At 25.9% G+C, this 13,389-nt stretch overlaps 1 pseudogene; it reads left to right on the top strand.

Annotated features, from left to right (window-relative positions):
• The first annotated feature begins 32 nt into the window (after positions 1-32).
• On the top strand, positions 33-8,155 carry LOC130902966 (NADH-ubiquinone oxidoreductase chain 5-like; annotated as a pseudogene).
• Positions 8,156-13,389: the final 5,234 nt, after the last annotated feature.

The raw sequence follows: 13,389 nt of genomic DNA on the forward strand, positions 1-13,389 counted from the left end.
ATTTAAAAAAGCCTGTATCACTAGAGGATGCTATGGCTTATGTTGATGAGTTCGAAAATTTTGAAAAACTCTATGGCCAATTTTATGAGCCCAGTGTCAAATATAATAACAATAATAATAACAATGTTCAAACGAACCAAATAAGAAATAATAGAAATAACCAATATAGTAATTATAATTCTCTTTACCGACAATATTATGATAATAATTATAACAGAAATAACTATGAAAACAATCAAAGATATAATAACAATAATAATTATAATAATTTTCCTAGTCAACCGATAAATGTAAATCCCATGCCACAAAGAAGGCAAAACTATCCGACAAACGCACAAGTATTTGGCACCAGGAAAAATGTTTTCCGTCCAAACCAAATACCTACAAACCGGTTACCAAGACCAGAACCGATGTCTACGACATCGAGAAATTTTTCCGATAAACCTAGTAGACGTGTAAACAATAATAACAATTATAATAATAATAATAATGCAAACAATAATAGATATTTCCAATCACGAAATGAACGACCAAATTTTACATCAGAAGAGTTATATAATAATAATTGTAACAATAATGATAATGAAGAAGAAGAAGAAGAAATAATTGATTTCCAACATTTATTTGAGTCAGACGAAAATAATGACCAACCCGTAAATTTTCGGAAAGAGCCTCGGAAAAAGAATCAAAAATAAAAGAAATTTTACTCCTAATGATCCATTAACATATTTTGAAAATTTCATAGAAACTAACGAACCAGAATCCAGTGAACAAGTAATTGAAATAAATTTCACATCTAATAATTCATCGCCAAAAATTCAAAAATTCATAAAAATGAAAGAATCGGAATTAAATCATTGTAAAGAAATAAATGAACAAGTAGAACTAGATCTCAGTAAATTATTTGATGAAGAAGAAAAAGATAAATTAAACAATTCAGAAGAAAATATTATAATGGTAGGAGAAATGAATAATGATACAAAAGGAGAATTAGTAGTAGAATTATTTGATAAAGTGGAATTAATTGTGGAATTAAAATATTCAGGATTAGATGAATTAAAAATGAATGAAAATGATAATGAAAGTGAAGTAAAAGGGAATGTAATAGAATTAAATGGAAAAATAAATGAAATAAATAATGATGAGACAATGGAAGAAAAAGATATAAATGATGTTATAAAAATAGATAATGATATATTAGAAAAAGAATGTTATGTTATAAAACCTGAATTAAATACAAATATATTGGATATACAAAATCAAAATAATATCATTGATAAAAGTGAAATAAATAATGAAAATGACTAAGTTGAGATTAATTATGAAACAATTAACAAAGAATTTGATAGAAATAATTGTGAAATAATTTCAAAATATTTCAATAGAAAATTAAATGCTATACTAAATGAAAAATTAATTGAAGAACTATTTTCGAAACGTAGATATTATCATTCATTAAAATGGTAAGCAATTCAAGAAATTATAAAATTTATGCAAAGAACTTTCTTTCTTTTTTATTATTATGTTATAAGAATAGATAAGATTTAGAATTAATAGATAATAAATAAGTAAATATATATATATATATATATATATATATATATATATATATATATATATATATATATATATATATATGAAAAAAGAAATAAATGAAACGTTTAAGACAATTTATATAATTTTGAATAAGCCTCTTAGTGTTTATCCTTTAGAAAAAATACATTCCTCCTTAGAAAACCCAATATTAGAAATACCAATTTCAAGTAGATCATTGAATACTTATAAACATCAAATTTTAATAACAAGTGGCGAAGTAAATAATATAAGAACACAGAGAGAAAAATGTTTTGATAACACTCGTATATATATAATTTTATCTAAGAGAGATTTAGAAAATAACATAATTCAGTTTGTTAAGGAATATATTGACCCTAAACAACTTTACGCATTATATTTCAGAGAACCCTTAAAACCAGAACAATTTATAGCTACAGTACAAAAATATTTTAAAAATGCAGCATTTAAATTTATTCATTGTATAAATGTAGTCAAAGATATTTTAATTGAAGAAGAACAAAAAGAAAAATTAGAATACTATCACATATACAAAAAGGGACACATAGGAATTAATGAATAAAAAAAATCATTAACTGAAAAATATTATTGGCCTAAAATGTTACAAGATATAGAAAATTTTGTTAATAATTGCGAAATATGCCAAAAGAATAAATATGACAGAAATCCACCAGTAATTAAATTCAATTTAACCCCAACAGCCAGTAAACCATTTGAACATATACATATAGATACTTTTAAAATAGCAAATCAGTCATATTTAACTATAATAGATGCTTTCTCTCGTTACGGTCAAGCATATTCAATGCCAAGTGTGAATGGAACCTCGTTGTTGATAATATATTAAATTATGTCACTCATTACGGTTTACCTTACAAAATTACAGCTGATTGTGGTTCAGAGTTCAAGAACAACGAACTACAAGATTTTTGCAAATTGCACAAAATTGAGCTACATTATACAACGTCTAAAAATAGTAATTCCAATTCACCGGTAGAACGTTTTCACTTTAGTCTTATTGAACATTTTAGATGTATAAAAGAAAATAATAATGATTTAACTCCTAATCAATTAATAAAACATTCAATATCGGCATATAATAATTCGATTCACTCTGTAACACAATTTACACCATTTGAAATTATTAAAGGTCATATAAACAACCCCGATGGTCATTTAATAATATCCAATTATATACAAAATCATAAAGAAACGTCAAAATTATTATATGAAAAAATTAAATTTAGAAATGCTAATATTAAAGAAAAAATAATAAATAAGAGAAACGAACTAGAAATGGTCCACCTTCCTATGAAAATCAAGACATAGCTTATATAAAAACAAAATTCCGAGATAAAAAATTACCCAAATTTAAAAAAGCAAAAATTGTGAAAGACTCTGGCATATTATTAGAAACAAATAAAGGAACTTATCACAAAAACATAATAAGAAAACCAAAAACTAAAACAGAAAAATTGTTACAGGATAATGAAGCTGACAATAGTATTAATATTACTACTACTTTACAAGACGACCAAGACAGAAGACATAGTAATTACAAACGTAAATAACTTATTATTACCCATTAATTTAGGAAACAGTAATCTTATATATACCAAACACACTTTCATATATTATATAGATTTAGAATTTATTCATAAACAAACTAATAATTTGAAACAATATTATTATAGTTTAAAAAATAATTTATTTCAAGCGAATGCTACAAATCCTATTTCATATCATAATTTGGTTGAACAATCATTAAGTAGAACGGAAATTTTAATTAATACTTTGGACAAAAAATCAGAAAATATTTATCCACATTTAAGATTAAAAAGAGGATTAATAAATGCAGTAGGAAAAATAGATAAATGGCTTTTTGGAACTCTAGATTCAGATGATGAAGAACGATAGGATAATGCTATAAATGTTTTACAACAAAATCAAAAACACATAATTCATGAAGTAAATTTACAAATACCGCTACACAAAAAATTAATTGATCATTATAATAAATCGATTACGACTCTATGGACTAATCAACAAAAACTTACTGATAATTTAGAGAAATTTTACATTTCACAGTACAATTTCACAGATTAATCTGGATTGTCTAAGTTTGATTACATTGATTAACAATATTGAAAATGCAATAACATTTTCTAAATTAAATACGATTCACAGTTCTGTTATATCAAGTCAAGAAATTTTAGAAATGATGAAATATTTAAATACTATTTATAATGAAGAACAAATCCCAAAATATTTTCTTGGTTCACAAGTAACCTTTTCTAAATCTAAAATAATTTTTGCTACTCATGTTCCAATCCTTAAACCTAAAACCTATGAATTTTTCCATTTATATCCTATAATCCAAAATTATACGATTTGTATCCCTCCTCAACCTTACTTGGCCATCAATCAAGAAGAAGTCAATTTTATTAAAGAAGAATGTCCAGCGATAGAGGAAAAATATTATTGTAAAGAAACATTTAAGTTAAAAGACAATTGTACTATTGAACTGTTAAATGGACACTCTGGTGAAAATTGTGTTGTTAATGAAATTAATCTTTAAGAATCTATATTGGAACAAGTGACAAATAATGAGCTTTTAGTAATTCCAAATTCAGAAACTGAAGTGATATCTAAATGTGTTTCAGATCGTTATTTTAAAATCAGTTATCCATCAATTGTAAAAATTCCAAAAAACTGTACTATTCAAATAGAAAGTGAAATCTTCTCAACTATCATACAAATAAAAAAAGGAAAATCAATAATATTACCGAAATTGAACTTCAAATTTTTAAATAATCAAATTTATAAATCTCCAAATTTAACCAATATAGATTTTGACAAATTATACGAAATAAATAAAATTGCTAGAAATATAAAACAAATTCATGAAATTTATCATTCGCAAAACCATGTATCGATTGGACTATTTACCATAATAATAATAATTTGTGTAATTTTAATAACATTATGGTTAATTCATAAATATAAAAGTAAATTTGTAAGAAAACAAACATTTGAAGGAAAGAAGAAAGACACCATCGAATTAGAAGAAAGAAGACAGCAGGACATGAAAAATACCTCCGTCATTTTTCATTCTTAGGGATGGAGGAGTTACATGCAGAAAATTCTTGAAGGACATTTTATAAAACGCAATTGTATTAAATATTGTAAACACTTCATCGGCATTTATTTTATAAATATGGATTGTTGTAAACAACTTGGCAATGAAAATATGTATCGTTCTTGAATATATTGTTCATTCAATGTTTATAGTTAGTTCGCTCTTGAGATTAATTGTATTCATTTAATTTTGTGTAAAATAAAGTTTTTAAAAATAATTTTCGAAAACCGAAAATTATAATTCACCACATTTTTTTCAAAATATTTTTCAAATAATCAGATAATGGGTAATAATTAGATAATGTGTTTTGAATACTTGAGTGACTTATGAAAATGAATATTAAAGATAGTATAAATAATACAGGGAAAAATATAATTATATCAGATATTGGTTTAAATAAAATATTAATTTTGGAGATTAAAGATGAATAGTATTTATATCTGAAGTTTTAAAAAAAACCTTGTTTTTGGTTTACAAGACCAATATTTTATTTAGATTATTAAAACTTCAATGTCAATATATTTTTCAAAGATAATATTTTGTGTAGGAGATTAATATTTGTTTTAAATCGTAAGCATTTATCAATAATATTATTAAGATTAGAAATTATTGTTATTTCTTTGTATTTTGGGATATTTTTATATTTGAGAAGTATAACATGAATATTTTTTTTCTATAATTTATTTAACAATAAGATTATGTGAGGGGGCATTCGGATTATCAATTGATTTTAATGGTTCGTGCTCAGGTCAATGATTATGTTCCAACTTCTTCTTTTTTATGATGATATATTTATTGTGATAATTAATATTGATTCCTTCAAGTTTTAAGAGCTGTTGGTTAATACAGTAATTTTTTTTTATCTTATTTTTCATATTTATTTTTAATAATAGGAGATTTTTTCAGCTTTTCAATGTTTAATATTTTTTTTAGGGTTACGATATATTATCTTATAGTTTAATTTTTCTAGGTTTTTGAATTTGTGGTTTAATAATTTCAGCTAGAGTAAAATTGTATACTAATAATGAATATTATCATTTAGTTATAATAATTTTAATTATTTTATTATTAAGCTCATATTTGACATTTTTTCTCTTAATTTATGAATTTTTTATTTCTATTTTGAAATTAGTTTAATTCCTACGTTAATGTTGATTATTGGTTGAGGATATCAACCTGAGCGTTTAGAGGCTGGTATCTATTTATCATTTCATACTTATTAATATTATTACCTATATTAATTATGATTTTTTATTTAAGAGAAAAATATTATTTAACTATATTGATTTGTATGCATCAAAATTCAACTTCTTTTTTCACATTTTTATGTATTAATTTAATTTTTTTGTTAAAATTCCAATATTTTTTTACAGTTATGACTTCCTAAGGCTCGTGCTGAAGCTCCAATTTCTGGTTCAATAATTTGGCGAGAATTACTTCAAAATTAGGGGGCTATGGACTTTTACAATTTATACTTATTTTTAAACAATTTTTTAAAAATTTTAATATTTTTTTTATAATTATTCGTCTATTAGGGGGTTTTATTGTTTCATTAATTTGTATTCGTCAAAGTGATATAGAATCTTTAATTGCTTATTCTTCTGTTTCTTATATAAGTTCAGTTTTAACTGGATATATAACTTTAAATTATTGGGGATGGTCCGAGTTTCTATTAATAATATGGGCTCATGGCTCATGTTCTTCAGGTTTATTTTGTTGAGCTAATATTTCTTATGAGCGTATTCATAGTAGAATTTTATAATTAAATGAATGTTTATTGAATATTATACCTAATTTGAGATTAATTTGATTTTCATTTTCTTCTAATATAGCTGCGCCTCCTTTGTTAAATTTAACAGGAGAAATTATATTAATTAATAGAATTTCAGCTTTTAGTTTATTTAGAATTATATTTTTAGGGCTCTTTATTCTTTATTTTTATATTCTTATACCCAGCAGGGTCAATATTATTCTGGTTTATATATATTTAATAGTGGGCTAGTTTGTGAATATTTATTAATAATTTTAAATTGATTACCTTCAAATCTATTTCTTATAAAAATAGAGTTTTTAGTTCAATGCATTCAATCTATTTTATATTTATTTATCTATTTTATCTATTTTATATTTATATTACTTTTATATTTAAGATTAGTATTATTAAGGTTCTCATTATATTTATTAATTATTAATTTAACCTATATTCTAGAATTTAATTTTTTAATAATAAATTCTAGTAATATTTATTTTGTTAGATGGAATATCTTTACTATTTATAAGTTTTGTTTTATTTGTTTCTTCCATATATATATATATATATATATATATATATATATATATATATATATATATATATATATATATATATATATATATATATATATATATATATATATATATATATATATATATATATATATATATATATATATATATATATATATCGGTTTATTTTATTGGTTGTAATATTTGTATTTTAGGTTTAGTTTCTCATTGTTTAGTAATTTATCATCAAAATTTAAAAAAATTCAGAACTGGAAATCCAATTGGTGATGTAGCATTATTAAAATAGATTGCTTTAATATTAAATTTTGGTAGTTGAAATTATTTAGAAATTATAAAAGAAGACTATATTACACAATTAATTAGTTATTCAGTTGTTTTAGCAGCAATTACAAAAAGGCTCAAATTCCTTTTTCTTCTTGATTGCCTACAGCAATAGCTGCTCCAACTCCGGTTTCTTCTTTAGTTCATTCTCCTACTTTAGTTTACTGCAGAAGATTTATTATTCGTTTTTATTTTTGAATTTGATATGAAAAAAATTATTGCTTTATCAACATTGAGGCAATTAGGTTTAATAATATTTATTTCAGCATTAGGAGAATATAAATCAGCATTTTTTCATTCATTAATTCTTGCCTTATTTAAAGCTTTATTATTTATGTGCTGGTAATATTATTCATAATTTATTTAATTGCCAAGATATTCCTTCAATAGGAAATTTAGTTAAGCATTTGCCTTTAACATGTACTTATTTTAATATTTGTAATTTATCTTTATGTGGTTTACCTTTTATATCAGGGTTTTATTCTAAGGATTAAAGGAGGAATAAATTAATTAAATATTTTTATTTATTCAATTTCATTTTATATTTCTACTGGATTAACAGTGTCTTATAGATTACGTTTAACTTATTATTGGTTCTTTTCATTTTCTATCTTCACGTGTGATTCACGAGAGAAGAATAATTATATTAAAAGTAATAAGGATCTCAATTTGATTTGTAATTTTTAGTGGGAGAATATTTTCATGATTAATTTCTTCTACCACTTATTTTATTTGTCTTATATTTTTTATAAAGTATTAACTTTATTTGTAATTATTATTGGAGAGGGGGGGGGGGTTTATAAATTCGATAAATTTAAGCTTTTAAGTTATTGACCCTAAATTTTTTAACTTCAAGATTATTTATAAGAATAATATGAAATAAGCCTTATTTATCTACATTAGGGGTAAATTATTTGCCATTATATATGGGAAAAGTATATTTAAAATTATTTGATCAGGGTTGATTAGAATATTATGGGGGTCAACAAATAGCAAAAAATTTGAAAACGTTTGACTTTTATAAAATTATTTTCAATTAATCATTTAAAAATTTATTTATTATAATTAATTCTTTGTAATTAGGAAGTCAAAGACTTTTAAGTATTTGTAAGAAAAATCTAATGTTACAATGAAAATGTAATGTTTTTTTAAACTATATGAATAGAAATAAAAACAAAATTTCACTGCTTAAGAATTAAGTTAGAAGCTTATTCTTGAATTTCTTATTTCTTTAATTGGAGAATTAAAAATAAGCATTTTATAAATCAAACTTTTAGGTCGAAACTAAATACAATATTTTGCTTCTTATTTAAGATAAATTGAATAATTTAATAATTTTTAAATGCAACTTAAATGTTATAATTAATTATTATCCTAATTAATTCAATTTAAGGCTCCCTGATTTCATTCATGGTATAATCCTCATAATAAAATGAAAATAAAAATAATTAAAATGATTGAATAGTTTAGGATATTAGAAATTTTTATTGTAATAATTAATGGTAAAAGTAAGGTAATTTCAACATCAAAAATTAAAAAAATAATTGCAATTAAGAAAAATGTAAACGAGCTGAATTTTTTGGATCAAATCCACAATCAAATGATCTTCTTTTTACTCTAAATTAACTTTAATTGTTAATAATATAAAAATTAAACAAATTATTGTTATTAATCTAATTTAAATTTTAATTATTTATACTAGTTACATATGAAGTAACAGCTGATAACAAATAATAAATGTGATGACTTCGCGGAAACGTGGAAGATAATAAAAACTGCATTTCTGTTAATAATTCATTCTCTGTTCTAACTTTACTTAATAAACATATATTGTAATTGTGATTTTAGTTTTAACATATAATTGGCGCAGTCAGTAGGATACGCACGGGTTTCGGAAGTGAACAGTTTCGCATTGTGCCGGAAGTGAAATTCGGGACCTTGAAGTTTCTACACCTTAAGTGCGTATTACGAACTTAAAAACTTTCGAAGTTGTGGCAACAGGAGCAGGGAATCAAGAAAAGGAGCAGAAAAACAGAGCGCTCGAATCGACGAACAATCTGTAAGTGCCTTTTCCTTTTTACCTTTCCAAACCCCTCTGTATAAGGATTTTGGTAAAGATAGTTAAATTTTGTTCATTGCGAATAAATTGCTTATTATAATAATTAATTTTAATTTATTTTCATGAGCGATATTGATGAAATAATTAACGGAATTTCAAATATAGGATTAGACAACAAAAATAATATTAACACTCAACGGAATATTAATAAACAATTCACTAATTCTTTCAAATCAATAAATTCAACTTTAAATATGCCTGAGATGAACTGGGATCTTTTAAAGTCGAGAATTGATAATATTAAACCGTATGACGGTAACAGTAACACGTTAAATAAATTTCTAATTAGGTGTGAAGACCTTATTAATGATTATCGGCAATTTAATGATGCACAATTATCTAAACACATATTCCAATCAGTTCAAGAAAAACTTATAGATAAAGCAGAAATATTAGTAGGTAATCGTGCTGAGTTAACAGATTGGCCGAGATTGAAAGAAGCCCTGATTCAGTGTTTCGCTGATCGTAGAAATATTGACTGTTTAGTACAAGAACTCACTAGAATGAAACCATTTAGGAACGAACCATTGATGAACTTTGGAAGTCGAATTCAATTATTAAGAAGTAGTATAGCACAGAAAATTAGTAATAATCCTAACATAACTAACGCGGAAAAAGTGTGCCAAATAAACCATTATGATAAAACTGCATTTAGTACTTTTATAGCAGGTTGTAGTGGTACCTTAAGAAATAACTTGCATCTTAAAAATCCAGCCTCACTGGAAGATGCAATGGCCTATCTGAACGAATTTGAAAACTTTGAAAAATTATATGGCAATCTAAATGACAATAACCGAGCAACGACGTCCAGATTTAATAGTAATTATCGACAACCTTATTCACAACCAAGATACTATCCTGAAAACCAAACACAACCCTCTTTCCAACAACCCTATCATTCCGTTGACAATAATAAACCAGTTAATCAATTCCCCAGTCAACCTATTAACATCCAACCTAGACAAATGCCCCCCAGACAATACCCGACGAACAAACAAGTAGTCGGACCTCCACAAAACGTTTTCAGACCAAACCAAAAACCCATGCACCAACTTCCTAAACCAACACCTATGTCAACGACTTCAAGAAATTCTTCCACATTATCACAAAGACAAAGATGGCCAAATAATAACAATTATAATCGAAATCAACAATTTCGAAATTCTGGACAGAATTCAAATTTTACTTCCGAAGAGCTATTCACAAACGATTACGACCAATCAGACGAACAACATTACTATCAGAACCAAAATACGGACGATAATGACCAAAATCAAATGTACTATAACTATGACAAGACAGAAAATGAAAATTTTATCCAAACGAGCCAACAACAAGGAATACCTTAGTAGAAATTAACATCTCAACAGAAAACGCATTACCTTACATAGAAATTAATAATCCCAAATTAAAATTACTTATAGATACCGGTAGTTCACGTTCAATTATTAAACCTGATATTATAGAAAAAACTTATCCAAATTCCGTTGATCGAATCAATGCACAAATTAAGACAGCTTTGGGTAGTCGAGATATTGTATATCAATCAACACTTAGAGCATTTCCTGAATTTCAGAATCCAAACTATTTCATCTCCTTTCTATTATTTGATTTCCCCGAATATTTCGATGGTATTATAGGACTAAATGATTTAAGAAATATGAACTTTAATATTAATCTTATAAATAACAAATTAATAGGACCAAATACTGAGATACCTCTCAGATATAAACGGAAAGAAAACTCAAATATATTATTCTCAGTAGAACCACAACAAAAACTTTCAGTTAATCTTAAAGAACCTTTAGAAGTAGAGTCATTTGAAAAAACTAGTTATGATACCTTTAATGTTAATTCGTTTCTAAATTTAAATAACGAAGACAATAATAAATCAAAAAAAAAATATCGATATATCACAATTAATTAGGACAAACCACATGAACGCGGAAGAAAAAGCTGAAATCTTAAAGCTTATTCGAAAATTTTCAGACATCTTCTTTAAACCGGGTGATAAATTATCCTTCACGCCAAGAACAAAACACGAAATTAAAACGACCGACGAAATTCCTATACATTGTAAATCGTACAGATATCCCTATATTCATAAACAAGAAATAAATAACCAGATAGATGAAATGCTGGATAAAGGCATAATAAGGCCCTCAACTTCACCATGGTCATCCCCTATTTGGATAGTCAATAAAAAAGAAGACCAATCGGGGAAACAAAAATATCGTCTAGTAATCGATTATCGGAAACTCAACGAAAAAACGATCCCAGATCGATATCCGATACCAAATATTAATTCGATTCTCGATAAACTGGGAAGATCAAACTATTTTTCAACTATTGACCTTTGGGCTGGTTTTCATCAAATCCAAATGGACAAAAATTCCATACCAAAAACAGCTTTTACTGTCGATAACGGCCATTATGAGTTTCTTAGAATGCCGTTTGGGTTAAGAAACTCGCCATCCACTTTTCAACGTGTTATGGATGAAATTTTAAAGGATCTCCAAAATAAAGTGTGTATATGGACGACATAATAATATTCAGTACCGGACTTCAAGAACACCTTCAAAATTTAAAACTTGTTTTTTCGAAACTACGCGAAGCGAAACTTAAAATTCAATTAGACAAATCAGAATTCCTACAATAATATGTAGAATTTCTAGGTCATATAGTAACAACAGACGGGATAAAACCCAACCCAAAAAAAAATATCAGCTATTAAGAACTTTCCCTTACCAAAAACACAAAAAGAAATAAAATCCTTTCTAGGATTATTAGGATACTACCGTAAATTTATAAAAAATTTTGCTAAAATCACAAAATCCATGGCTAAATGCCTGAAGAAAAACGAAAAAGTAATACATACAAAAGAATTTATAGATTGTTTTGAAACATGTAAAAATATCTTAACGTCTGAACCAGTTTTAATTTATCCGGATTTCGATAAAGAATTTGAAGTAACTACAGATAGTTCCAACTACGCAATAGGCGCAGTTCTTTCACAAAATAACCACCCTATATGCTATGCATCAAGGACTCTCAATCCAGCCGAAAAAAACTATTCAACGATTCAGAAAGAACTCCTAGCAATAGTATGGAGCTGCAAATACTTTCGCCCATACCTTTTCGGCCGAAAATTCACAATATATTCAGACCACAAGCCACTGCAATGGCTCTTCTCCATGAAAGACCCAAATTCTATGTTAGTCAGATGGAGATTGAAATTAGAAGAGTACGACTACGTAATCAAATATAAAAAAGGATCGTCGAACTCAGCCGCAGATGCCCTAAGTAGAAATCCATGCATAGAATTGAATGCTATGGATAATGAATCAATAATAAATAACGTAGGAGATGCGGACGAAATAATAGAAAACTTCCTACAAAATCCTGACGAAATTCCTCCACTCTCTAGCCCTGACCTCGAGGAAATACTGAATAATATAAGACCCACTGACACCGTAAATCAAGAAACAAATATAGTTCGAGACATACAAAAAGAATCAGATAGACCTCAAGATTCAAACTCAGAATCTGACATTGAAACTCAACATACATCAAGAGAGAATCCTATCTTTTCTATTCCAATTACCGAGAGAGTGTTAAACACATACAAGAACCAAATATTCATAACAAACGGAGAAATAGAATCGATCAAATGTAAAACTGCCAAAATTTTCGACAATACATTATATGTTACACTACCTTCAAACATTTCTTCCTTTCATATAATAAATTTCGTAAAAGAACACATCCGCCCCAAACAAAAGATACGCTATTTATTTCAAACACCGCGATTTACCTAGAATATTCACGACTACGATGCAATCGTACTTCAAAAATTCTGCTTTTAAAATTATACAAAGTAACACCGTTTTAGAGGATTTACAAACTAAAGAAGCACAAGTAGAGAAACTCAAATTTTATCATGAAACTA

Source organism: Diorhabda carinulata, chromosome Y, assembly GCF_026250575.1.
Source record: "Diorhabda carinulata isolate Delta chromosome Y, icDioCari1.1, whole genome shotgun sequence".
In the NCBI taxonomy this organism is placed as follows: Eukaryota; Metazoa; Arthropoda; class Insecta; order Coleoptera; family Chrysomelidae; genus Diorhabda; species Diorhabda carinulata.